Genomic DNA, 24,648 nt, shown 5'->3' with positions numbered 1-24,648 from the left:
AGACAATGTAAATAGATGAGCTAAGGCAGCAATGTCCAAAAATGTCACATTCTGGTCAAAATGGAGGACACTGACTAACTGGACTTCACCCTCTGGTGGCCAGGATGTTTCACTACTGCATGTCCTGATTAACATTCTACCTCCACATGTACCTTGATACCTTACAGCTAAAAAGGACCCTTAAATCATGTTGTATAACCTCCTCATATTAAAATTTTTTTAAAAACTAGTCAGGAAACTTACCTATGAGTAGAAACTCAAACTAAAATCTAGACCACCTACCAATTAAACTAATTTTATCACCATAATTGCTGTATCACCCAGTTTTCTACCCAGTACATACTCAGGATATATGCTGAGCAAAGTTTAATGAGGAAGTTAATTGTGCTGCAAAAATAACCACATAATGCACATCAAATCCAAATATATTATCCACACTAATGCTCAATTGCGTTAATGTAAATGATTAGGATGACTTTTCTAGTTCATTTCCATAAAAATGTGCCTCATACACTGGACAAGACACTACAACTACTCTTATTATGAGGAAAAAAAGCATTTTTTTCTAAGAATACCCCCAAAAGGGCTTTAACTCAGAAATAAATAGCTATGTTAAATGAGTAATAAGGAATGAAAATTCTTTCAACTTTTACTTCTATATAATCCATAATTTCATAGATGCTGTTTTATTTGAATTAATAAAATACACTTCAGAAAAATTAGTTTTTATACTTATTTGGACAGCTATCTTAAACCAGTATGCAGATCTTTAACACTTATTTATTAAAGTCTCTTAGTGGAGTTTCAAGAAAGAACGATTACTCCATGCCTAAGAGAAGAATGACCTTTTTTTCCAAACTCTGGTGGCTGTAAACAATGTCAATTACATTCAAGTTTAGGTTCTACAAACAAAGTTGTGGTAAAGTAATACCAATAATAGTAGTAGGAGAAAAAGAACAAGATCAGCTACTGTTTGAGTATTAACAATGTCAAAAGGACTATGTTAAATACTGTATATACACTAACTCATTTGATTCAACTACAACATGAGGTAGCTTTAGCTTTACAGATGGGCAATCTAGAACTTAAATAACTTGTAACCAGCTTCTGAGTATTGGTTAATTAGTCTCTGCACTTGACTATAATACTAGCCTGCCAGATACTCAGCAGGATGGTCCGTCTCACAATAATGTATTAATTTCATAAATATTCCCAATCTTCTTAGACTATGTGTAAATAAATACAACGCAACCAAACAGTTCAGAGACTGATGCTTCAATAATTAAGAAAAACAATCAGAGTAACCATGGAAGAACTTTAATGCTTTTATGGCATATCTATTTCCACTAACCTTCTAGACTTTAAAGTGCTGACAATTATAATTCACTATTGTCTCTGAAATTTCCTCATTCACCTTGACTCACCCTCCAAGCCATATGGTAAAGAACCTCACCAGGTGTCAGGAGAACTCTTCCTCTTCTATTTCCCATAAGAATAATTTCCATACTTCTCTCCAACTCCCTAAGCATTTGGAAGCATCCAGAGGTACATGAAATATGGGACTAACAACCAGTAACACGGATTAACACAGATCTGAGGCTGAAGAGAGCTTCAAAGCACAGCATAAAATATACTCAATCTGAGCAGAGAAAACTAAACTGAATATGACAGTACATTCCTGTAATCCCAGCACTGGGAAGGAGGGTTGTGAGTTCAGGGCCCCGACTCAAAAAAATAAATAAAATTATGGGCTGGGAAGGTGGCTCAGTGGTAGAGCGCTTGCCTTGCATGCATGAGGTCCTGGGTTCGATTCCTCAGCACCACATAAGCAAAAAGAAAAAAGCCGGAAGTGGCGCTGTGGCTCAAGTGGTAGAGCGCTAGCCTTGAGCTGAAGAGCTGAGGGACAGTGCCCAGGCCCAGAATTCAGGCTCCACGACCGGACCCAAAAATAAATAAATTAATTTAATTAAATTAAAACTTAAAACCTAAAACAAGAAACATATACAGCAAATACCAACTGTAGATAGCATGTTCAGATTCAATCTTGCACAGAACATGTTAACAAGGGGCTGGGAAGTTGGCTCAGTGGTAGAGCGCTTGCCTTGCATGCCTGAGGCCCTGGGTTCAATTCCTCAGCACCACATAAGCAAAAAGAAAAAAGCCGGAAGTGGCGCTGTGGCTCAAGTGGTAGGGCGCTAGCCTTGAGCTGAAGAGCTGAGGGACAGTGCTCAGGCCCAGAGTTCAGGCCCCACAACTGGACCAAAAAAAAAAAAAAAAAAAAGAACATGATAACAATATATATATATATATATATTTTTTTTTTTTTTTTTTGTCGGTCGTGGGGCTTGAACTCTGGGCCTGGGTGCTGTCCCTCAGCTCTTCAGCTCAAGGCGTGCACTCTACCACTTGAGCTACAGCGCCACTTCCAGTTTTCTGGTGGTTTATTGGAGATAGGAGTCTCACGGTCTCTCCTGCCCGGGCTTGCTTTGAACCGCGATCCTCAGATCTCAGCCTCCTGAGTAGCTAGGATTACAGGCGTGAGCCACCAGCGCCCGGCATGATAACAATATTTTAACTAGTTTTCCACAGACATAAAAAGTCTTTGCCCCTCTACATGTAGTTGTACAAAGAATACAGCTTGTACAATGAGAAGAAACAATTCATGGAAAATCTGGGTATCTGGATACAGGATACATATTCCATTATTATCTTGAGAGCCCCAAAAGACATAAAGATACTATGGCATGAAAACTTTTTTCTCACAATCCATCACAATTAATGTCTTACCAGGCATTGTCACCTACTGATTTCATATTTAATAGGCTGGGACATAGGCCCCAGCTGAGTCTCTTTCACAATCCACTGACATGGGAACTCCATCGTTCACCAACTTAACCATTTCAAGTTCAATCTTAGCATCGATTACAGACTCCTTTGAAAACACCCAGATAAGCCTTAATATAACTGAACAGCAGCAATATAATATCTAATAGAAAAGTAACACAAAAAAATACATTTCCTACGCTATAAATGCCTAGCAGGAGGGAGCAAGCAAAGAAGGGGGAAATAAAAAACCCTAACTGGGAGTTAGTCTGTGTTTAACATTGGTTTCTCTTGTTTGAGTTACACTGACATCTAATAAGTGACAAAGAAAGAGCACAAACAGGGATTCTATTTCAATCCTGACATGTATTACAATTTGATATCTTTTTCCTCTTTAGGATGAACAGACTAAAGACTAATAAACCACTAAGTAAATTTTTTAAGTCAAAGACACTATTTTAATCTGTGCTTAGTGTCTACATATAGTATCTCATTTGATCCCAACTACAACTAAGTAGGAGCTACTACTATTATCTCAACTTCCTGGATCAGAAATCTGAACCTTAAGTCACTTAAGATCACCATGTTCCTAAATGTTGGTTCAGCTGTCAAAGTCCTTGCATTTAACTACTATACTAGATTAGAATACATACCTTTTAAAAGTGTGATAAAGCACAGCAAAAATAATTAAGTTTAATAAACATCAAAGTACAGTAGCAACAAAAATGAGTAATTGTAAAGGAGGCAGAGTCTACATACATAGCAATATAGTCAGAGCTCTATTTTCTAGCTCTTCTTTCCATACTTCCTCTATCATACTCTATCATACATGCTATACCAGCACATACAAAAGTCAATTGTGCCTGATAAGACACCAGAAGAAGCAAGTTTCACTTTAAGCAGGCAAAGAAAATATTAGGTGGATAATAAAAGCTTTTCTTCTATGCTGCTTGAAAGTTTACTAATTAAGAGTTTCAAGTATAACAATTACTTTAGCCTACATCTTCAGAGCAATGTTATTTTAAGGATCAGAAAACTAGTACAGAGGGCTACAGATTGCTTTCAAAGAATAATCTACTAAGCAAACATTGCCCAGATACTTAAAGGGCATTCTAATCTATTATTCTTATGATTCAAAAAGAAAGATAAATGTTAAAGAGAGATAAAAGCTAATAATAGGTAATGGTATTTTCTCACCATCAAACAAATATTTATTAAGTTTACACACTGTACTGACATCTAGGCTGGGGTAGAGGAGATTAAAATCTAGGATTGTAAGTAACAATGTCATTTGAAACAGATAAATAAAAATGCAACCTCACAACTTAAAGTGTCTCTACCTTAAGATGTAAGGAGGAAAAAATAAAGAGGTTGTCCAAAGTGATTAAATATAGGTGCCACATAAAGGGAAAAGGAGCAAATGATAGAAACTCAAGGTAAAGAGGTATCACACCAGGCCTGGAATGGTTGAGGAATATTTCATGAAATCGGTGGTACTGGATGGAGATAGGTATTCAGAAGCTGACACTGAATTTTAGGGGAAATTTAGGGGAAACATTCCAAACAGAAAGAAGATTTTGTCAGAAAGATTGTATTCAGCCTGAAAGATCTTCAACACTAAGGAGTAGGCATTAGTACCCTATGCAGGAGAAAATCAAGCCTAGACTCCACAGATAATGTGAGAATAGTACTAGTCTTTCTAGGCTTGCACTTTCCCTTGGATCATTGCATCTGTCTTTCCATTTGCCCCTAGCATCTGTTTTAAATATATATCTCACTATAGAGAAAATAGGACAGCAAGAAACTTTAAGAATGGTATCTATCTATATCTCTCCCTCTCCCCTCTCCATCTCCATCTCATGCTTACTTAATCCAATAGTAGCTGTGCCAACTAGTAACATATTTAATCTAAAAGCACAAATGAATCAAGAGAATGAATGGGTTCCAAAACAATGGGTCTGAAATCTAATCTTAGAATTAGACATTATACTTACTAAAACAATCAAATACACTTACAGGTTGAGTCTCTTATATGAAAAGCTTTGAGCCAAAACTGTTTCAGGTTTCAGGGCCTAGAATATTTATGTAGACTTTATGAACTGAGCATCCCTAATCCAAAAATCTGAAATTCATTCCTTGATATCTGACAGAGACTGTATGATAAGCCATGTATTTCTGAAACAATACTAGCCAACAATGTGTGTGTTAGTAAATCCAATCAAAATAAGCAATCAATAAGTCACAGAGACATATTTGCCTGAATAAAGGTCCATACAAATGGTAACTGGTCTTATTATTACCATCTCCATTACCTTAACTCTTACAGTTTCATTTCCTGGTATAAAGTTCCATTTAATCCAGCCACATAGTTTTGGTAAGAAAATGAAACAACTACACATTAAAAGACTGAGTTTCCATGAACCAAACAAGTTTTAGATTTTTGTTTTATATTTTTATTAACAGAGCCTAACAACTAGAATAGCTTCCATCCAAACTACCTATTAAACCTGAGTTCCTCGGCTCACTTCCTCCCACCTCATCTCATCTTTAACTGACTTATAGCCATTTTATTCTGCTGTCCACCTTCCCAAACTGCTGCTCAACAATTCACAGGCTGTCACAGATTGTCAGTACTGCATTTGGAGACTTAAGAAGTACTCTTATGGGACAGTTACAGTGTGTTAGTACAGCATTTTCCCAGACACAATGTCAGTTTTTATAGCCAGTTGCAAATTAGCTTCTTCTTTAAAAAAAAATAATACTCTTAATAAGACAGGTACAAGGAGATTTTAAATAACCAAGATTAAAACTTACTTTGGTTTCTCTGAGACGTAAGCTGTTTCAGTCATATACAAAAAACAAAAAACAAAAAAAAACTCAGCAATCTACTTTAAGCCACACACATCTGGAAATATCTAAAGAGATTTCTGATACTAAAAAAAAGCAAAAAGTCTACAAAAAAATGGAACAAAGGAGAATCTTAATTTTTCCCTTTTTTTGTGCTTATAGCTCCTCAACTTTGTATACTACTTGAGAACACTGTTTAAACTCGTTTCAACATTAATATTTATTTCTCACTATATCTAACTGTAAAACAATTTAAAAGAAAATTCTGAACCAGGACTTATAACACAATCTGTAATATTAGCCTTTGGGAAGCTGAGGTTGGAAGATCAAGAATTCAATGACAGCCTGAGCATACTGCTTCAAAAAAACAAACAAGCTGGGCACTAGTGGCTCACACCTATAATCCTAGCTATTCAGAAGGCTAAGATCTGATGATGGAGGTTCAAAATCAGTGCAGGCAGGAAAATCTGTGAAGCTCTTACTCTAGTTAACAGACACACACAAACACATATTATATACACACAGAGAGAGACAAAAGGCTGGAAATGGAGGTATAGCTTTAGTAGTAAAGCACTATCCTTGAGCAAAAAAGTTCAGGAATAGCACCCAGGATCTGAATTCAAGCCCCAGGACAGGCACAGACACGCATGCACTCCCCCCCACACCCCCCTTACCCCCAAAAAAGGAAAGAAAAAAAGGAAGGGAAGGAGGGAAGAAAGGAGTGATGTTGCTATAGTTGCTATCTAAGTTTTGTCATATGATTGAGCAGCAGCACATGAGTACCAATGCTGTGACCAAAGCTCTTATTCACACTAAAGCCTTTACACTACTACACATGAAAGACTGAAAAGATCTTAAGAAGATACAGATAAGAACATCTCACGAAACAGTAGTTCATATGAATTTACCAAGTCTTCTCTGGAGAAACACACATTAACTGAAAAGAAGTATCTACAGGGTAATATTAAGCATTAAAATTAGTTATCTAATTTTAAAGTATTTTAATAACATTATTCATCCTGCTTTATTATACTTTACTAAGGATTTAAAATAGACATGTATTCTTCCTAAATAAATTCAACCCCTACAATAACATTACATCTTTGCAGTTCCCATTAAGAATTGTAAGAAACCTAGAGCTTGATAAGGCTAATTCTCAGTTGCAGCAGAAAGACTAAACAAAAAAAAAAAAAGCTAGTAATCCAACTCTTAAAAACTCTACCACAAACAAATACAAACACAAAGAAAGATACAAATACAAAGAAAGACACTGAACAGAAGCAAGAAAAATCTACTAAAGACTCTTAAGTGTTTCTAAAAATTTATACTTTAAAACTTACTAGTTACAAAATAAGCATTCAAGTAATACATATAAAGCAAACAAAAAAATAATTCCATAAAATATTCCTAAGTGTAGGCAACTTACCACGTTTTTTTGAATAATAAAACTCTACAATATGCAGACAGACTGTCTGATGGCAAATTATACAACAATTTCCTCTGATAGCAGCCTCACCTGGAAATAATAGTAACAAGAATTATTTTTAGGCTGGGAAGGTGGCTCAGTGGTAGAATGCTTGCTTGCATCCATGAGGCCCTGGGTTCAATTCCTCAGCACCACATAAGCAGAAAAAGCCAGAAGTGAAGTTGTGGCTCAAGTGGTAGAGCACTAGTCTTGAGCTGAAGAGCTGAGGGACAGCACCCAGGCCCAGAGTTCAGGTCCCATGACCAACAACAACAAAAAAAAATTACTTTTATAAAAAAAAAAAATACAGTATTTCTTTGACATCTATTTGACTTTTCATCATATTTTGTAAATGTTGAGATTTTGATATTCTAGGATTGAATCAATAAATAATAAATATGAATAATGGGACCAGGTTTCTCACTATTGGATGAAGCTATTAACATGGAATAAAGGAAAACAGAATAAACCTGTAGTATTAGGTTGGAATCAGAATGTGCACAACACAGGCACACATAAGCTTACGTGCACACACACACACCTCACATATATCTTTTTCATAGATGTCTACTGAAAAGGCCCTTTAAACAACACTACTAAGTAGCAACTAAGACAAAGAATGCTTGTAAAGCCATTCTCTATTAAAAGGAGGATGATATGAGAGGACATTGATCAAGATGCATGTAGTCACAAACTGACAGATCAAACTAAAACCCCTGTGTACAATTACTTGAAGGTAATTTTTTAAAAACCTAATTTTTTTTTTTAAAGGAGCACTCCTTGAAAAAGTTACTCATTCTAGGGTTGGGGCCTGTAAGGTTGAAAAGTGAGCCTAGACTATCTTATGTTAAGAAGTGCTCAAAGAATGACAAGTATATGTCAAAATGAGGCAGAAATCAGCTTCAAGGGGTTCCTAATGGCCAAAGCAGAAACAAAATCAGAATAAAGTACTACTGTAATTAAATATAGAGGGAATGAGAGAATTAGAAAATCATCAGAAATAACACTTCGGGGGGGGGGCTGGGGGAGGCTGGGAAGGGATGGGAAGGGGAAACAAAGGAGGAGGCTACAATGCTTGATAAGAAATGTACTCATTATCTTGCCCATCTAATTGTAACCCCTCTGTACAGTATTTTCACAATAAAAAATAAATAAAAATTAAAAAAAAAGAAATCACACTTCAGTCAGAAGTCACCAAAGGACAAATTAGTGCATGATAATTCAGGGAATAACAAAATATTAACAAGATCTCAAGATATTTTTTCCACAAGCTATTTTCAAACTACTAGTAATTCACAAATAGCAAAGAGAATGCAATGCCACTGAGCCATACACCTAAAAATTAATGCATAAAAATACATTTTGTTGCGTTCATTTTATCACACAAAATAATTACAAAAGGGAAAACAGTTAACTTTACAGTGAAAAGCCCTCATGAAGTGATCCAAGATTACATACATCAATACTTTAATATTTTCTTTCAGTATTCTATGCTTCCTCGTGTATCTTCAGAAGCACACAAATTCTGTGGTACTCCTGCAAGAAATGGATAACCTGAATCCAATCATCAGACACCCAAACTGAAGGCATTCTATAAAATAAGTAGCCTGTACATTTCAAAATTATCAGTATCATAAAAAAAATCTGAGCAAAACTGAGGAACTATTCTAGATTAAGAGATAATGACAATTGAATGCATTCCATGATTGGAAATTTTTTCTTCAAAATCTGAACAAGTTGTGGATCATATTGAATCAATGCTAATTTCCTGCTTTTGACAACTGGTTGTATAGTGAACGTCCTTGTTTTAAGAAAATAAACAATGAAGTTATTTAGAAAAAAGGGGCAAGAAGGTCTACACCTTCATCTCTCAAGAAATTTAGTCATGAACCACATGATGACATCACCAGACTGCATATCCAATAGTGATCTCAAAAACTTCTAAGAGCTGAAACTCCTGTCACCTAATGACACCAAAGCCAGAGTAACATTAAAGCCTGTGTTAGCCACATGTTTATGGTAATGCTAGTGTAAAGAAATCTACTGAAAGCTGGGTGCCGGTGGCTCACGCCTGTAATCCTAGCTACTCAGGAGGCTGAGATCTGAGGATCGCAGTTCAAAGCCAACCCAGGCAGGAAAGTCTGTGAAACTCTTATCTCCAATAAACCACCAGAAAACCGAAAGTGGCACTGTAGCTCAAGTGGTAGAGCGCTAGCCTTGAGCTGAAGAGCTGAGGGACAGTGCTCAGTCAAAAAAAAAAAAAAAAAAAAATCTACTGAGCTTCAAGTTGTATAGTGTTATAGCACACACACAATTATATATAGAATATAGTAGTTGATAACAGTTATAAATGATAATGCTCTAGTTTGTGTACTTATTATACTTTTATCATTATTTTAGATTGTAGTACTTATGAAAAATTCTGTATAACAGCATGCTATGCTACAAATGTCTCGATTGCATCAAGAGGCCACATGGAATTACTGACCTACCTAGATTTGTTAAGCATGATATGTACACAATAACAACATAACCTAAGGATACATTTCTCAAAACATAGTCCCATCATTAAATACTACATGACTGTATATGTGTTAGATGATGCAATGAAAAGACAAAAAGGAAACAGTAAAATATTAATATTTGAGATCTCTGAGTCAATTCTTTCCACCATTCTTATAACTTTTCTGCCAGCTGAAACAACAGCAGCAAAAAAATGTCAGCATAGTACCTGACACATGACCAACACTCAAATTCCTGATAGCTGTTAGCTGTTGTTAATGAGACCATAATCTCAAGATACTGTGCACAATGAAGTTCTCTTGACTCAAGAGGTACATTCTTTTACAGCAGGAGAAATGGAAGGAACAAAAATATATGTAGTATGCTCCATTTAAACACACAAATACAGAAGACACAAAAAATACACACTAAACTGTTGCTATCACACTAGTGATAGTCTCTGGATAGTAAAATTAAAGTGATTCTTACTTTCATCCTCATACTGCAATGTTTTCTTATAACGAAGATGACATTTGTGTCTTTTCCAAAAATTATTTTTAGAAATTGTTTAGTTACATTTGAGTACTGTTGTTACTTTCATCTTATTAAAATTATAATGATCATGTAAGTATTACCATACATAAGAATATCCTACCCTGGGTTCAGTTCCTACCATCATAAACAAACAAAAAACATACTTTCTTCTCAAATCATCTCACTCTTGTGCATTAAGTGAGAGGCATGTACATACACAGTAATTTTGCTTCTTCCCAAAAATCTTACTAACAGAACAGAAAATTTCTTTTAAGATATAAACTCATAAAGATGGAAAGCAGGAAAGAAGAGCAATAAAACTTTAAAAGTTGAAACATATAAAGCTTTACATAAGATTAGTAATCTATTTTGTTCAAAGAGATTGTGTGTGATCAGATACTCTAGAGAATAAGTTATGATCTTGTCATTCTTTGATAACAGGATAATAACGTAGACAAAGATAAGAGGAATGGAAAACAGGATAGCCAACACAACACAGAAGTGAAATAGACTGGCAATTGGGGATTCTTGGATAATAATGCCATACCCAAAGCAAAGACAACCAATCCACACTGGGTTTATGTGACAAACAGGCACATTCAAGGCAATCATACACCTGCTTTCAGCCACAGCAACCATCTGCTCAGGCTCAACTATTAGAGAGCAAATGAAAAGAAGATACAAAAGTCTAACAGTACTACTAATCAAACCTAAAAGGAGAAGAAAGTCTAAAGACTGCAACAAAAGGAAATCATCCCAGATAAGAGCTGTGCAGTGGGCCTAGAGATTAGACTTAGCAAGAGTAAGGAAAGTCTTTAGAAGTTTTTGGAGGGAGGAGAGGGAGAAAGGAAGGGAGAGAAGAGCTGAAAAGATTACTCTAATTAACCTTTAGAAAACCACACTGAGGGGGTATTTAAGATACTATCAGGGAATAAAATTTTTCCTGACATAATAATGTACAAACAATACTAACAATATGATTTAACCAAATATTATAACTGAATCGGGAAGGGAAAGCAACAAGGAAGATAGTTATTTAAAAAGAGCAAAACTTTCTCTACCATAATGGAAACTCCATATTATGAATAAATCGGTTAATGAAGAGAGAGCATTCAAATATATCATTTTTTAAATATGGAGATACATAACATCAAAAGAAAAAGGGTATGGTTGGGAGTTTAGCTCAGTAGAAAAGTGCTTGCCTAAGCCGGGCGCTGGTGGCTCACACCTGTAATCCTAGCTACTCAGGAGGCTGAGATCTGAGGATCGCGGTTCAAAGCCAGCCAGGGCAGGAGAGACTGTGAGACTCCTATCTCCAATAAACCACCAGAAAACTGGAAGTGGCGCTGTAGCTCAAGTGGTAGAGCACTCGCCTTGAACTGAAGAGCTGAGGGACAGTGCCCAGGCCCAGAGTTCAAGCCCCACGACCGACAAAAAAAAAAAAAAAAGAAAAGTGTTTGCCTAGCAAGTGCAAGGCCCTGAGTTCAGTCTTAAGTATGTCAAAAACAAAACAAAACAAAAAACTAAAAAGAAACAAGGACTTGAAAATTGTTAGAGACTAGAGAGTAGAGATGATGAGAAAAAACTACTCATTACATTTTATGAATCCTTTTTATTTTTTTACTCTTTGACTTTTAAAATTTGTCTATTGGTAACATATAAAGAATAATTTACAAATAAACAGCCAGCCAGGCACTAGTGGCTCATACCTGTAATTCTAGCTTCTTGGGAGTGAAGATCAAGAAAATCATGGTTCAAAGTCAGATGAGGCTGACCTTCATGAGACCCTAATTTCAATCAATAGCTGGGCATACTGGTTGTATCTGTCATCCCAGCTATGCAAGAAGCTGAGATCAGAAGGATCATAGTTCTAGGCCAACCCAGGCAAAAGTATGTGAGCCCAATGCCTGTGGCTCATGCCTGCAATCCTAGTTACTTAGATGGCTAAGACCTAGAGGATCACAGTTCAAGGTTAGCCCGGGCATTAAAATCCATTAAACACCATCTCCAATCAATTAGTAAAATATAGACCTGGAGACATGGTTCAAATGGAAGAGCACTACCATGAACAAGATAGTCAAACAAGAAGAGTTCAAAGCCCAGTGCCTGAAAAGAGAGTAAAAGGAAAACAAAAAACAAAATGCAACCCATCTTTTTATTTTAAATAAATTGATTATTTAAAAATGTATAAAGCCTATAATCCTAGCTACTCAGGAGGCTGAGATCTGAGGATCACAGTTCAAAGCCAGCCCAGGCAGGAAGTCAGTGAGACTCTTATGTCCAATAAACCAACTGGAAAATCAGAAGTGGCACTGTGGCTTAAGTGGTAGAGCACTAGCCTTGAGTTGAAGAGCGCAAGGCCAGCGCCCAAGCCCAGAGTTCAAGCCCCACAACCGACAAAATATAAAATAAAATAAAATAAAGTAAAAATAAAAATGTATAAACAGCCAAGTGCCAGAGGCTCAGCCTGTAATCCTAGCTACTGAGGAGGCTGAGATCTGAGGATCGCAGTTTGAAGCCAGCCCTGGAAGAAAAGTCCTTGAAACTCTTATTTCCAATTAACCATCAAAAAATTGGAAGTGGTGCTGTGACTCAAAGTGGTAAAGTGCTAGTCTTGAGCAAAAAATCTCAGGGACAGTGCTCAAATTCAAGCCTCATGACGTAAAATAAATAAATAACAGCACAAATAAACTGGACACCAGTGGTTCATGCCTATAATTCTAGCTACTCAGGAGACAGATCTGTGGATGGCAGTTCAAAGCCAGCCAATCAGGAAAGTAAGCACCAATAAAGCCAGAAATGGAGCTTCGGCTTAAGTGGAAGAGGAGTAGCTATGAGCAAAAAAGTTCAGAGACAGCATCTAGGCCTGGAGTTCAAAGCCCAGGACTGGCAACACCACCAACCAATAGGTACAAGTAAAGTATTTTCAATTGAGCCAGACACTGGTGGCTCAACCTATAATCCTAGCTACTCAGGAGGTTGAGATCTAAGGACTGTGGTTCAAAGCTAGCCGCCCAGGCAGGAAAATCTGTGAGATTCTTATCTCCAATGAACTACTCTAAAAAAGCCAGAAATGGTGCTGTGGCTCAAGTGCTAGCCTTGAGCAAAAGAAGCTCAGGGATAGTGTCCCAAGCCCTGAGTTCAAGTCCCAGGACTGGCAAAAATATTTTTTTTCAATTAAAAAAACAAAAAAAATCATAGGGGAAAGTCTCTTTTTACTAGAAGATTTTTATATTTCTAACACAGAAAGAGCATAAGCACACAAAATGTGAAATATTTTTATAAATTAAAAGCAAATAATTATCAGGAATGGGAAGACAAAATTCAGTAATTGTTATACCGGGGAGATTCTAGGTCTGACCTTACTTACAAATTCATTAATGATCAGGAGACTGTGCAAATAGGGCATTTAATTAAATTTGTTCATTTATCTATTTTGGGAAGTACAATTAACAGCACCATGAGAGAAAAGTAATATAAAAAGACAGAGATGGATTAAAAAATTGGCCAAAACCCAATCAAACTGGTAAGCTGGGTGTCGGTAAAACATTACAGGTTTAAAACCATAAGACGTATATCAGAGGTTTATCATCAATTTCTGTACACTGCTAACATATGAGGTAGATGTAGTCAACTTAATGTTAAGTGAGAATATATATGTGTGTATATATGTACATGTACCTATATGTATATGTGTACATGTACACACACACACAATTCAGAGAGGATTATGTTCTAAAAAACAATATACTGATTTAGAGGTCCTTATCCAAATTGGTTGGGGGCAAGAAGTGTTTCTGATTTTAGAGAATTTGGGGTTTCAGGGTATTTCAGGTTTTGAATGTTCATATAATTTCATAACTGTACTAATTCTACTAAAGAATACCAATAATGAATTAAACTGTCATTTAAAAAATACTGGCTTTTATCCTTTTATTCCTCTTAACTTATTCCAAGGCAGTGATGATTTGAAATAATAGCAGCAAGCTGTGGCTGTATTAATAAGTTTCATCAACAGAATATGAGCAAATCTAGTATATAAAACCTCTAAGAAGTATCCTGTAAAGAAGAAAGGTGAAATCTCTTCTTTCTGCTAGTTGGAGTATAAATGAGATGGCTGGGACTCTTAACAGACTTTGAAAAAGAACTGCATCCATGCACAGAGGACCAACAACAAGTTACTACTGCAAGCCAATCAGTCCTAAACTAATGTCTGGAATTCTTCACCTTAACAGAAATACTACCTCTATCATGTTTAAGTCAAGTTTTCTTGACGGCAACCAAATCTAATCCTAATTAATATAACCTCTAGCCAGGAACTGATGACTATACTCCTAGCTACTCAAGAGGCTGTGATCTTATGGTCAGGGTTCAAAGCCAGCCCAGACAGGAAAGTCTGTGAGTTTCGCATCTCCAATTAAAAAGAAAAAAAAAGAAAAAAGAAAAAAGCTGTGGCTCAAGTAGTAGACTCCCAATACCCCCTCCTTAATCTTTCCTACTCTTCCCCAAGATGTTCTAGGACACTGTAAAGAAACATCTTTATGTCTGATGTTTTCAGATCCAGTTTTATCTCCAGCAAGATATGATTGCACTAACATGAGACATAATTATAAGATCATAATTGATTTTTAAAACAGACAAAATAGACAAAGTGATTGTAGTAATGGTAAAAAAAAATAACTAGTATTTATTGAACTCTTAATATTTGCCAGACATCGTTCTAAATATGAGCTAATCCTTATACCAATCTCACAAAGTTAGTATTACAACTCCTATTTTACAAATGAAAAAAAAAAGACCAATACAAATTGAATAACTTACTCAAGATAATTAAGGGAAATCATTCAAACCTAGGTTTCCAAGCCCATCCCCTTAACCAGCGCACATTAACTAGCATGATGTTCCTAAGGTGCCAATATAGCCTACATTAACTAGCATGATGTTCCTAAGGTGCCAATATAGCCTAACACTTCATAAATATCTTCAACAACCACAACACATTTAAATCTCCTACATGATCATAAATCTAATGCCTTTGCAGATTAATTTGTAGAAATGATCAATTATTAGAGACAGCTATATAAATAAGATGGTTGACCAAACAAGACAGTATTCTTTTTAGGGTCAAGGGATATAACCATCAAGTGACGATACTGATTTTTTCATAAGGCTCTATTGGTTCTAAAATTATTTCCAAAAGACAAAATATTTATTTATTAAAAGAAATATTTAGAACATTTGTTTGCTAAAATAAATTTGTGACCTCAAAAATAGACTACTTTAAAGAGAATATTAAAATGATAATTATTTAAGTATCAGACTTTCCATATCACATCAATTATACCCCTAAAATTTAACATATCAGAGAGTGAACTCATCATCTCTCTCCTAGATCTGAGACCCTTTTCCAGACACAATGCACTTGATATGTCTAGCTCAAACTCTTCAAGATTTTTGAACCCGATGTCTTAATATTTTTTCCTCCACAAAAGACAGCCCATGTCTTATTTCTATACTACCCCACATTACTACTGAAATGCTCTATAACCACTTGGTACTTGGAGTTCTCACATACAAAAATGGCAAGACAACCTTTATCAAACATGGCAGTCATTATATGACTTTCAATGGAAGTCCTGTTATTTATTAGATCACATCCAATATATTAAGCAATTTGGATGAAGTTCTGGGGTACAACACTACTCTAGCAAGTATAAATTTTCAATACCACCAAAAATTTAAAAACAAAACAAAAATTAATCTTTCTGTGGAAAAAGTCTGAGTTGTTATACTACAAAGAATAAAGACTATAAATAGCCTTATATCAGATGACTTTGCTACCAACTGAGTTTACCATAAACTAAAAACTTCATTTTCATAAGTTTGAACTTAGGAACTATGAATAAGAAATTATGATTTAAATGACAATCTCAGAGGTAAGATTGTAGATTGATTCTGTTTCTTTCCTAGTTCTCTATATTTTCTACAGTAAGTATATATCATATCATTTACAAAATCAAAGCTCCTGTTTTAAAATGGAGTGAGGCAAAGCCCAAGCACAGAACTGACCATCACAGTAAGTTAAAGAGATAAGAGCAGGGTATGTACCTCAGTGGTTCAGCAGTTCCCTACAATGCACAAGGACCTGTGCATTAGTAATCTCCATTACCAAAAAGAGACATGAAAAGAACAGACTAAAACAACAAGAGTGAATGAGTCTTCCTCAGAGCTTAAAAGTCAAAAAAATTATTTTTAAAACCTTGAATATTGTTATAACTTAAGTGTAAGATTTAAAACTAAGTTAAAAATACCACTAACAATAGGGCAAACCTTTACACATTTACTCAATGACATTTTTGTGCACTGGTACTAGTACTGGGATTCAAGGCCTAATTTTTTTTTTTTTTTTTTTTTTTTTTTTTTTTTGCTGGTCCTGGAGCTTGAACTCAGGGCCTGTCCTTGAGCCTCTCTGTGCTCAAGGCTACTTGGGCCACAGTGCCACTTCTGTTTATGCAGTACTGAGGAATCCAACCCAGTGCTTCATTCATGTTACGCAAGCACTGAACTACTAAGCCACATTCCCAGCCCAGGTCTTCATACTCTTCTGCTTATGTGGTGCTGAGGAATCAAACCCAGGGCCTCATGCACGCGAGGCACTCTACCACTGAGCTACCTTCCCAGCCCCAGGTCCTCATACTCTTGCTTGGCTTTTTTACTCAAGGCTAGCATTCTACCACTTGAGCCACACCCCCATCTCCTGCTTTTGTTTGTTGGAAATAAGTATCCTGAGTAGCTAGGATTACAGGCATGAGCCACCAGCAGGATTAGCCTGCTTGCTCAGCTGGTGCACTACTACTTGAGCCCTGCCTCCAGCCCAGCTTTTTGCTGGCTATTTTGGAGATGGACTCTAGCAGACTTTTCCACCCAGGCTAGGATCAAACCAGATCCTCTCTAGATCTCAGCCTCCTGAGTAGCTAGGATTTCATCCATAAACCAGGCTCAAAAGTGATATTATTTTCTTAACTCATTTTTAATCTATTACAGCTTTCACCTATCTTCCATCCCACCTGTGGGACGTGGGTTCATGGAACCACCACTCTCCTTGATTATGCCAAGCTCTGTCACAAGTCATTGACTTTCAAGGCTAGTTCACAAAAGGCAATGCACCCTCCATTGGTTTTCTTGGAGTGTTCACTTTGAAAACAGTCACTAACCACCAAGCAGTGAAACAGCTCAAATTAGCCTACATATGTGGAAAGATAGGTCATCTGAGGGACAGACAACTTCAATCATGAGACTTGTAAGTAAAGAAGCCTTCAGGTTCTAGTTCCCAGCCATCAAGTCACAACCATCTTTCAACTCTTCCAAGCTAAGGCTCTGGCTAGTCTCTGGAACACAATCTCCACACTACCCTGTATAAAGTCCTATAGAATCCATAGACATAACAAAATGTTCATATTATATTAGTAATTTTTGGAGCACCTTGCTATACAACAAAAAACAAAGCATCTTTTCCAAGTTCAGCAGCTTCCTATTAATCATACATATATTCCATAAAATCAACTTTAAAGATGGTCCAATTTACCAATGTGCAATTAAGTAAGACAATTTCTGCTCAGAGGACTTCATAATTCATCTAAAAAATATTCTAACTACCTACATATACACTATACTTTGGTAGAAGCTTAAGACAAAAAGATAATTAACAAATACAGCCTATAGCTTACTAATGACACAGAAAAAGAAATGTATAAAAAGCTTATAAAAGTGTCAGATTGAGTACAAAAAAATCCTGCCACAAATGGTTAATTTACAGTGTAATTTTGGATTTATGAACAGCTTCTTTACTCCCTTAGGAAAGCCAAACTTTAGTAAATGCTTAGAATAAAAAGACTGGGAGAAGCCGGGCACCATGGCTCACGCCTGTTCTTGCTACTCAGGAGGCTGAAATTTGAGGGCTGCAGTTTGAAGCCAGCCCAGGCAGGAAAGTCCATGACACTCAACTCCAATAAACTACTCAGAAAAAGCTGGAAGTAACACTATCGTAGAGCTCTAGCCTTGAGCACAAAGAGGCTCAGAAACAGCTCCCAAGCCCTGAGTTCAAGCTCCAAGACCAGCAGAAAACAATTTAAAAAACAAACAAACAAACAAAAAAACATGGACCTTCTTATGTACTACATTCAGATTGTGAGATTATGAGTGTTTTATCTTTCCCTGTATATTCCAAGTTCTCTAAGACAAATGTATTTTTTAAAAAGGAAACAGCCGGTTGCCAGTGGCTCAAGCCTGTAATCCTACCTACTCAGGAGGCTGAGATCTGAGGATTGCTGTTTAAAGCCAGCCCAAGGGCTGGAAACTCTGTGAGACTCTTATCTCCAATAAACCCTTAGGAAAGCAGAAGTGGCTGCAGTGGCTCAAGCGATAGAGCACCACCTTGAGCAGAAAAGCACAGTGACAGCACCCAAGCCCATAGTACAAGCCCCACAACCAACATAAATAAATAAATAAATAAATAAATAAATAAATAAATAAATAAATAAATAAATAGAAATAAAAAGAAAAACTGCTGGGTGTTGGTGGCTTATACTTGCAAGGGCTACTCAGGAAAGGCTGAGATCTAAGGATCACAGTTCAGAGCCAGCCTGGGCAAGAAAGTCCACGAAACTCTTATCTCTATAATTAAATTCCAAAATGCTGCACTTGGAGCTATGGCTTAAGTGGTCGAGTGCTAGCCTTGAGCAAAAAAGCTAAGCAACAGTGTCCAGGCACTGTAAGTTCAAGCCCCAGGACCAACCAACCCCACCAAAAATAAGAAGGAAAAGAATAAATAATTTTTTAGAAGCATGTTTAAACTACACTATGAAGAGTCAAGTAAATAGCAAGATTGAAACTGCCTTGGTAAATGCATGAAGACTATGCAAAATAAATAAGTAGAAATGCTAGTTAAAAACTGCAGAAGTGTGTCACTTCATTACTATGTGATTTTCTTTCCTTTCCTAGCAAACTATAAATATTTACAAGTTGTCCTCTAATAACAGACAGAAACTAACTCAATTCACTTCCCATCTCTTGATCACATTTCCAGTTGTTCATTCACACATTTGCTTTTTGTCTCCCTCCTCTGAACTGTCAATCTGTTATGTCTCTCATTTCTCAAGATGACCTTCTAATGCTGCCCTTCTCTCTGTATCTCTGATTACCAGACTTTCTAACTGTCTGTGTAACTATCCACCTCAGTGGTTATAAAATTTCTCTGTCTCTGACAGGCTCTCAATCTCTGCCCATTGTGTCTGCCTTACTCTTCTCTATATCCACCCCATATTCAAGACATCCTTCTTGGCATCCTTTAACTTTTACAAATAAGCAGGTATTATTATTATCCTTATTTTGCAGGAAAATAGAAACCAGACTATTGGCATAAATTGAAAGAATTTATACTTAAGTGCTTCCCTTCTTTCTTTAGTAAGTTTTTGACTTTCCACAGCAAACAACCCAACTATAAGCCAATATTAACAGATTCTTTTCTAAGCAGTAAATCCAATATTAAAGAATGCTAAATACCTTTTGCCCACATTTTAAACTCTTCATCATGTTCAGTGGTCAGGAACTGTCAGCCATTAGCCTATTCCATAAATTCATATCACCATGTTATCAGGTTAACCTGTGTTACTATACTACACATGAGAACTTGAGGTTTTTAACAATGCTTCTGTTTTTATTTCTATGCCCAAATCAGCCATTTTTAGAAGAAGGAAGAGAGAGAAAGATAGTGAGAAAGACAACAAGAGAGGTGGGAAGGAAGGAAATGGAAGGAGGAAAGGAAAGTGGGGGCGGGAAAACAAATATTAATAAAACAAAAGAAAATCTGAAGAATGGAAAATTACACGCAAGGCTAGTATGGAACAATGAAGAAGTGCATACCACAGACTTGTAAGTTGGAGAAAATTCTCTTCAAAGATAGGCTTTCTGTTATAGAGCAACACTCCATAAGTTTCTTCTATCTAATGTTCAGACAACTAGAATTTCTCTGTAAGTCTATACAGTTAGGACCTACCCAGCCCCATCCATCCTCCTACTGGGCTCATTAATAGAGAACTCTAAATATTTTCCCACTAGCAAAGAATGCCTTTTCTTATGGGATACATAGAAATTTCAACCCAAAAACAGTTTACTTATTACTTTTCTTATTGGTGAAAAGTTATCAACAAATACAATTCAACAACTAAAAGTAACGTCTAGATTATAATTCAGGTTGGTGGTTGTCAAAGGTCATCATGTATGTTAACAATTTTATACATACCATAAGGACTACTCTTCTAAATATTTAAGACTCTATACAGGGGCTGGGAAGATGGCTTAGTGGTAGTATGCTTGCTTAGCATGCATGAAGCCCTGGGTTCATATCCTCAGTACCACATACACAGAAAAAGCTGGACGTGGTGTTGCTCAAGTGGTGGCTAGCCTTGAGCAAAAGAAGCTCAGGGACAGAGCCCAGGCCCAGAGTTCAAGCCCCAGGTCTGGCAAGGAAAAAAAAGATTCTATACAGTTCCTCATGCGTTCGTTCATTTTACTTATGTCTAATGAACTGCATAAATACCAGACAAAAATACACTTTTTCATTTATTTCTGGTGGAATATTTGTATTAAGCTCATGAAGCTAATGGAGACAAGGTCACAGATTCAAACTCCATGTTTGCCACTTAGCTTTGTAATGTTTCAGGTTTTATGGTCACAATCAACAATCCTGAACCCTGGCTAACCCTGGCTAACTCATCACATGAAGGATTAGGAGAATGACTACAGGTGTAAAACCAAATCTATTACTATTAGAAAAACACAATAATAAAAATTAGAAATAAGCATAACTAGTATATGCTTAGTTCAAATAATCTTTAATCATTTCAGCCATGCAGAGCTAATAACATTGTCCCTGCTTTACAGATGACGATAGTGAATAGATAATGACTATATGAACCAATGTCACACCCAGCAGTCTGGATATAGACCTTTGTCTCACTCCAAAGCTTAGGTTATTCTCACTATACAAAGAAGCCTCTTCTGAGCATGCTTCCGTGACACAAGATAATAAATGTTCTTATTCAGAACTATTCAGCACCATCTTAACTAAGCACCCAGTATGCAGACTTAGCTGCTACATTTGAGAATGAAGTCTACCTTCCAAATTCCTTTTAATTAAGAGTCATCAAGCAAAGGAAATAGCACATAATGGCATACAAAATAGTTTTCAATGAAAATGACTACTGCCAGAATTTGGTGGTAGTCTGGTGTGAATTCAGATCCTCAAGTTTGCTAGGCAGGTGCTCTACCACTGAGTCACAATTCCAGTCCTGTTTTTCACTAGTTATTTTTAGAAAGGGTCTCTTGGCACCTAGACTACAATTCTCCTATTTTGGGCTTCCTATAGCTTCTAGTTGTTTGAATGACAAGGACATAGCACTATGCCCAGCTTCCCTCTGTTGAGATGGAGCCCTGTGGATTTTTCTGCCCAGACTGTTCTGGAACTATGATCCTCCCAATCTCAGCCCCTTATGTAGCTTAGAATGACAGCGGCACCACTGCACGCAGCTATGGGTTGAGAAAGGATCTCTCAAACTTTACTGCCCAGGCTGGCCTCAAATTGAGATTCTCCTATCTTTAGCCTTACAATTAGCTAGGATGGCAAGCATGTTATAACTTTGTATACCCAGGTCTGTTTCAAAAAATAGCTATTAGACTAACTCATAACTAAGGGTAACAATGAAACCAGAGAAGCATAGTCAGGGGATACAAAGGAAACATTTCCTCATTATCAGAGTGAGCAAATATCTGATTACTGAAGTAACACTTGAAGGAAGTAAACAAATAAAATTGCACTTGAAAGTTTTAATAAGTGGCCAAGCTGGCCTTCAACTTGAGATTTTGAGTTCCAAAACAACTCTAATAACAAAAAAAAAGAAAAATAATCTAAGTAGAAGTTCTCAAAATGCAGGGTCATTTCTTTTTGTAAACAACTACATTTCTGACACAAATTATAGGAGCCAATATCTAGTACTAGGATTGCATGTCAGAGCAGCGCAAGACAATTTTTTAAAACTTGCCGATTAAAGTTAACTATCCTCATTTTACAAATAAATTTCCTGACAAATGCCTAATCATCATGTTTTCATCATCATCAGTCAAAAACAGCAACATAATAATTTACTTTCACCTGACATTACTATGCCTTTTATTATTTTATCTCACTTCATCCTAACATTGTTAGGTGGTAAATGCTACTAAATCCACTTTAGAAATTAGTAAATAGACTCAAGGAAGTAGATTTGTCCAAAGTTAAAAACTAATAGTAAGCCTCAGCACCAGATTCGAACTCTAGTTCATACACCAAATATTAGTGGCATTTTTACTGCCATTCTGTATTTTCTGAGCCAAGTACTTTCCAATCAATGACTTCAGGGAAAAACACAAAATAAACAACAACAAAAGAAACAGCTGAAGACAGGCTGGGAATGTGGCTTAGTGATAGAGTGCATGCCTCGCATGCATGAAGCCCTGGGTTTGATTCTTCAGTACCACATCAACAGAAAAAGCCGGAAGTGGCATTGTGGCTCAAGCGGTAGAATGTTAGCCTTGAGCAAACCAAGCTCAGGGACAGTGCCCAGCCCCTGAGTTCAAGCCCCAAGACTGGCAAAAAATAAAATAAAGATACCTCCTAACTGTATCATAAGACTATGTAACAACTGATTACAATTTCCTTTTCTCTACAAAGGAAAGGAAAAAAAATAAGCAACCTGCTTAGAATTTGTGCTCAACCTATAGAAAATAGGCTGGAATATTAGCTCATTATACTCTGAATTCTGTGAGCTCAAATATAACCAAGATAAGTGAAAATAATCCTAGTATTTCTGCCAGCATGAGCACAGGTTAGTGAGTGGGACTGTGTAAGAAGCAGAATATGTTTAGTTTAGTGCATGAGTACTACGTGTAAGGAAGAAAAAGACATATGAACTGCTGGAGGCTGGTTATCAATCAATTCAGCAACATAGCTGGGGGCCAAAGTGCCTCCTTGGATGCTTGGACCTGTGTAGTGCTGAAAAGGTTCTAACAGAGCATAAGGGGCAGATGGAAGGCTGTGTTGGAGAACAGGGAAGAATCCGAATGGTGAGCCTTAAAATCCAGAAGTTTAAACTTTGGTCGACAGGAGGTAAGGCACTCCTCCTCCCTTGGGTCACCTCCACTAAGAAACCTGGCATATATCGACTGTATTGGTTCCCAAGGGCCGTTTATTAAACTCGTTCGATCTTATAAACTCATTTGACTTTTTATAATGAATGTGTAGTTTTAAAATTCGACCGACCAGGACTAGAGACAGGAGGAACATTAAGGTTATAGTTTTACTCCAAAGCTTTTGCATGCATGTTATCACTTCTGCTGACTCCCACAACCCTGGAAGGGAGAAGAGCAAACAGACCCATTTTTTTCAGATAGGGACATCAAGGCAGCAGCAAGCGGGACTACAAGAAGATCCTAGGTCTAGAAAGCGTCAGGCCTCCTCCCAAGACATCAGACACCACATCCTAGGCTCTGTACTCCGGGAAGAAAACTTTGATACCGGGACTTGGGAGCGTTCCCGGGGCCGACCCAGGAGAGCAGGAAGTGCAACTCCTCCCCGCAGACTCCAGTCCGTAGCCCCGAGCTCCGGGACAGCCCGGCCGACGAGTTCGCCAAACTGACGGCCCAGGAAAACGCCAGCGGGTCCGGGATGCGGGGTCCGGAGCGGGGGGCACGGGGGAGGGGGTGGGCTCGGCGGCCCTCGTCCAGGGAGCCCTCCGGGGTCGCTCCACACCCTGCCCTCGCTACCTGTTGCACCGAGGAAAGGGACGAGCCCTGCGGCAGGGAACGCTAGCAGCGACGCCGAGTATGGACAGCAGGGGTCCGGAGGTCCCCGAGGCCGCCGGGCCTGCGGGGGTCCCGGGGTCGAAGGGCAGTAGGTACCCAGTAACCTCCGCCCCAGGCGGAGGCCGACCCTACGCGTCACGTGAGGGGAAAAATTTACCGGTAACAAACACAACAGGAGAAGAGACTTTAGTCACACGCCACGAAGAGAAAAGTAGGGACAATGAGCCCCCGGTCGGGGTGTGAAGGGACAGAGAAATGTGGAGGGGGGGCGGGGGTCGTGGTTACCGGGACGCCGTGACTCTCTGCTTCCGCCGCCTCACCGCAGCTCCCGCTCTTCCGCTCGCCGCTGGGGCGCGCACCAGGCCTAAGCCACGCCCCTTCCGCAGGGCCTTCTGGATACTGTAGTCCGCGCGGGATGCGGCGGCGCCTCCACGTTACGCCACGTTGAGGCGGGGCCTGTAAGTGGCGGGGCGGGAAAACGTCGAGCCTCCAGCCCCCTTCCGCCCTCCTCGGCGGTCCAGCTAATGTCTCCTCGCGTCGGTCTCAGTTATCCGTTTCCGCTGTTCACAGCCACGTCCTCC

General features: G+C 37.8%; 1 protein-coding gene across 4 annotated transcripts in view; it reads right to left on the bottom strand.

The window, feature by feature from the left end:
- The window catches only part of LOC138826201 (coiled-coil domain-containing protein R3HCC1L-like), a 72,021-nt gene extending 47,609 nt beyond the window's left edge, over positions 1-24,412 (bottom strand). Inside the window, exon 1 of one of the 4 annotated variants that reach the window (XM_070021367.1) lies at positions 24,353-24,412. The gene's annotated coding sequence lies outside the window, so the exon portion shown is untranslated. Of the gene's footprint in view, positions 1-7,096; positions 7,183-24,224; positions 24,286-24,352 lie in introns of those variants that run through there. The other 3 variants (XM_070021368.1, XM_070021369.1, XM_070021371.1) reach the window with 3 other exon arrangements.
- Positions 24,413-24,648: the final 236 nt, after the last annotated feature.

Source organism: Dipodomys merriami, unplaced genomic scaffold (assembly GCF_024711535.1).
Source record: "Dipodomys merriami isolate MVZ:Mamm:240054 unplaced genomic scaffold, mDipMer1.0.p SCAF_14, whole genome shotgun sequence".
Lineage (NCBI taxonomy): Eukaryota > Metazoa > Chordata > Mammalia > Rodentia > Heteromyidae > Dipodomys > Dipodomys merriami.
This window is presented reverse-complemented; position numbering and strand designations above follow the sequence as displayed.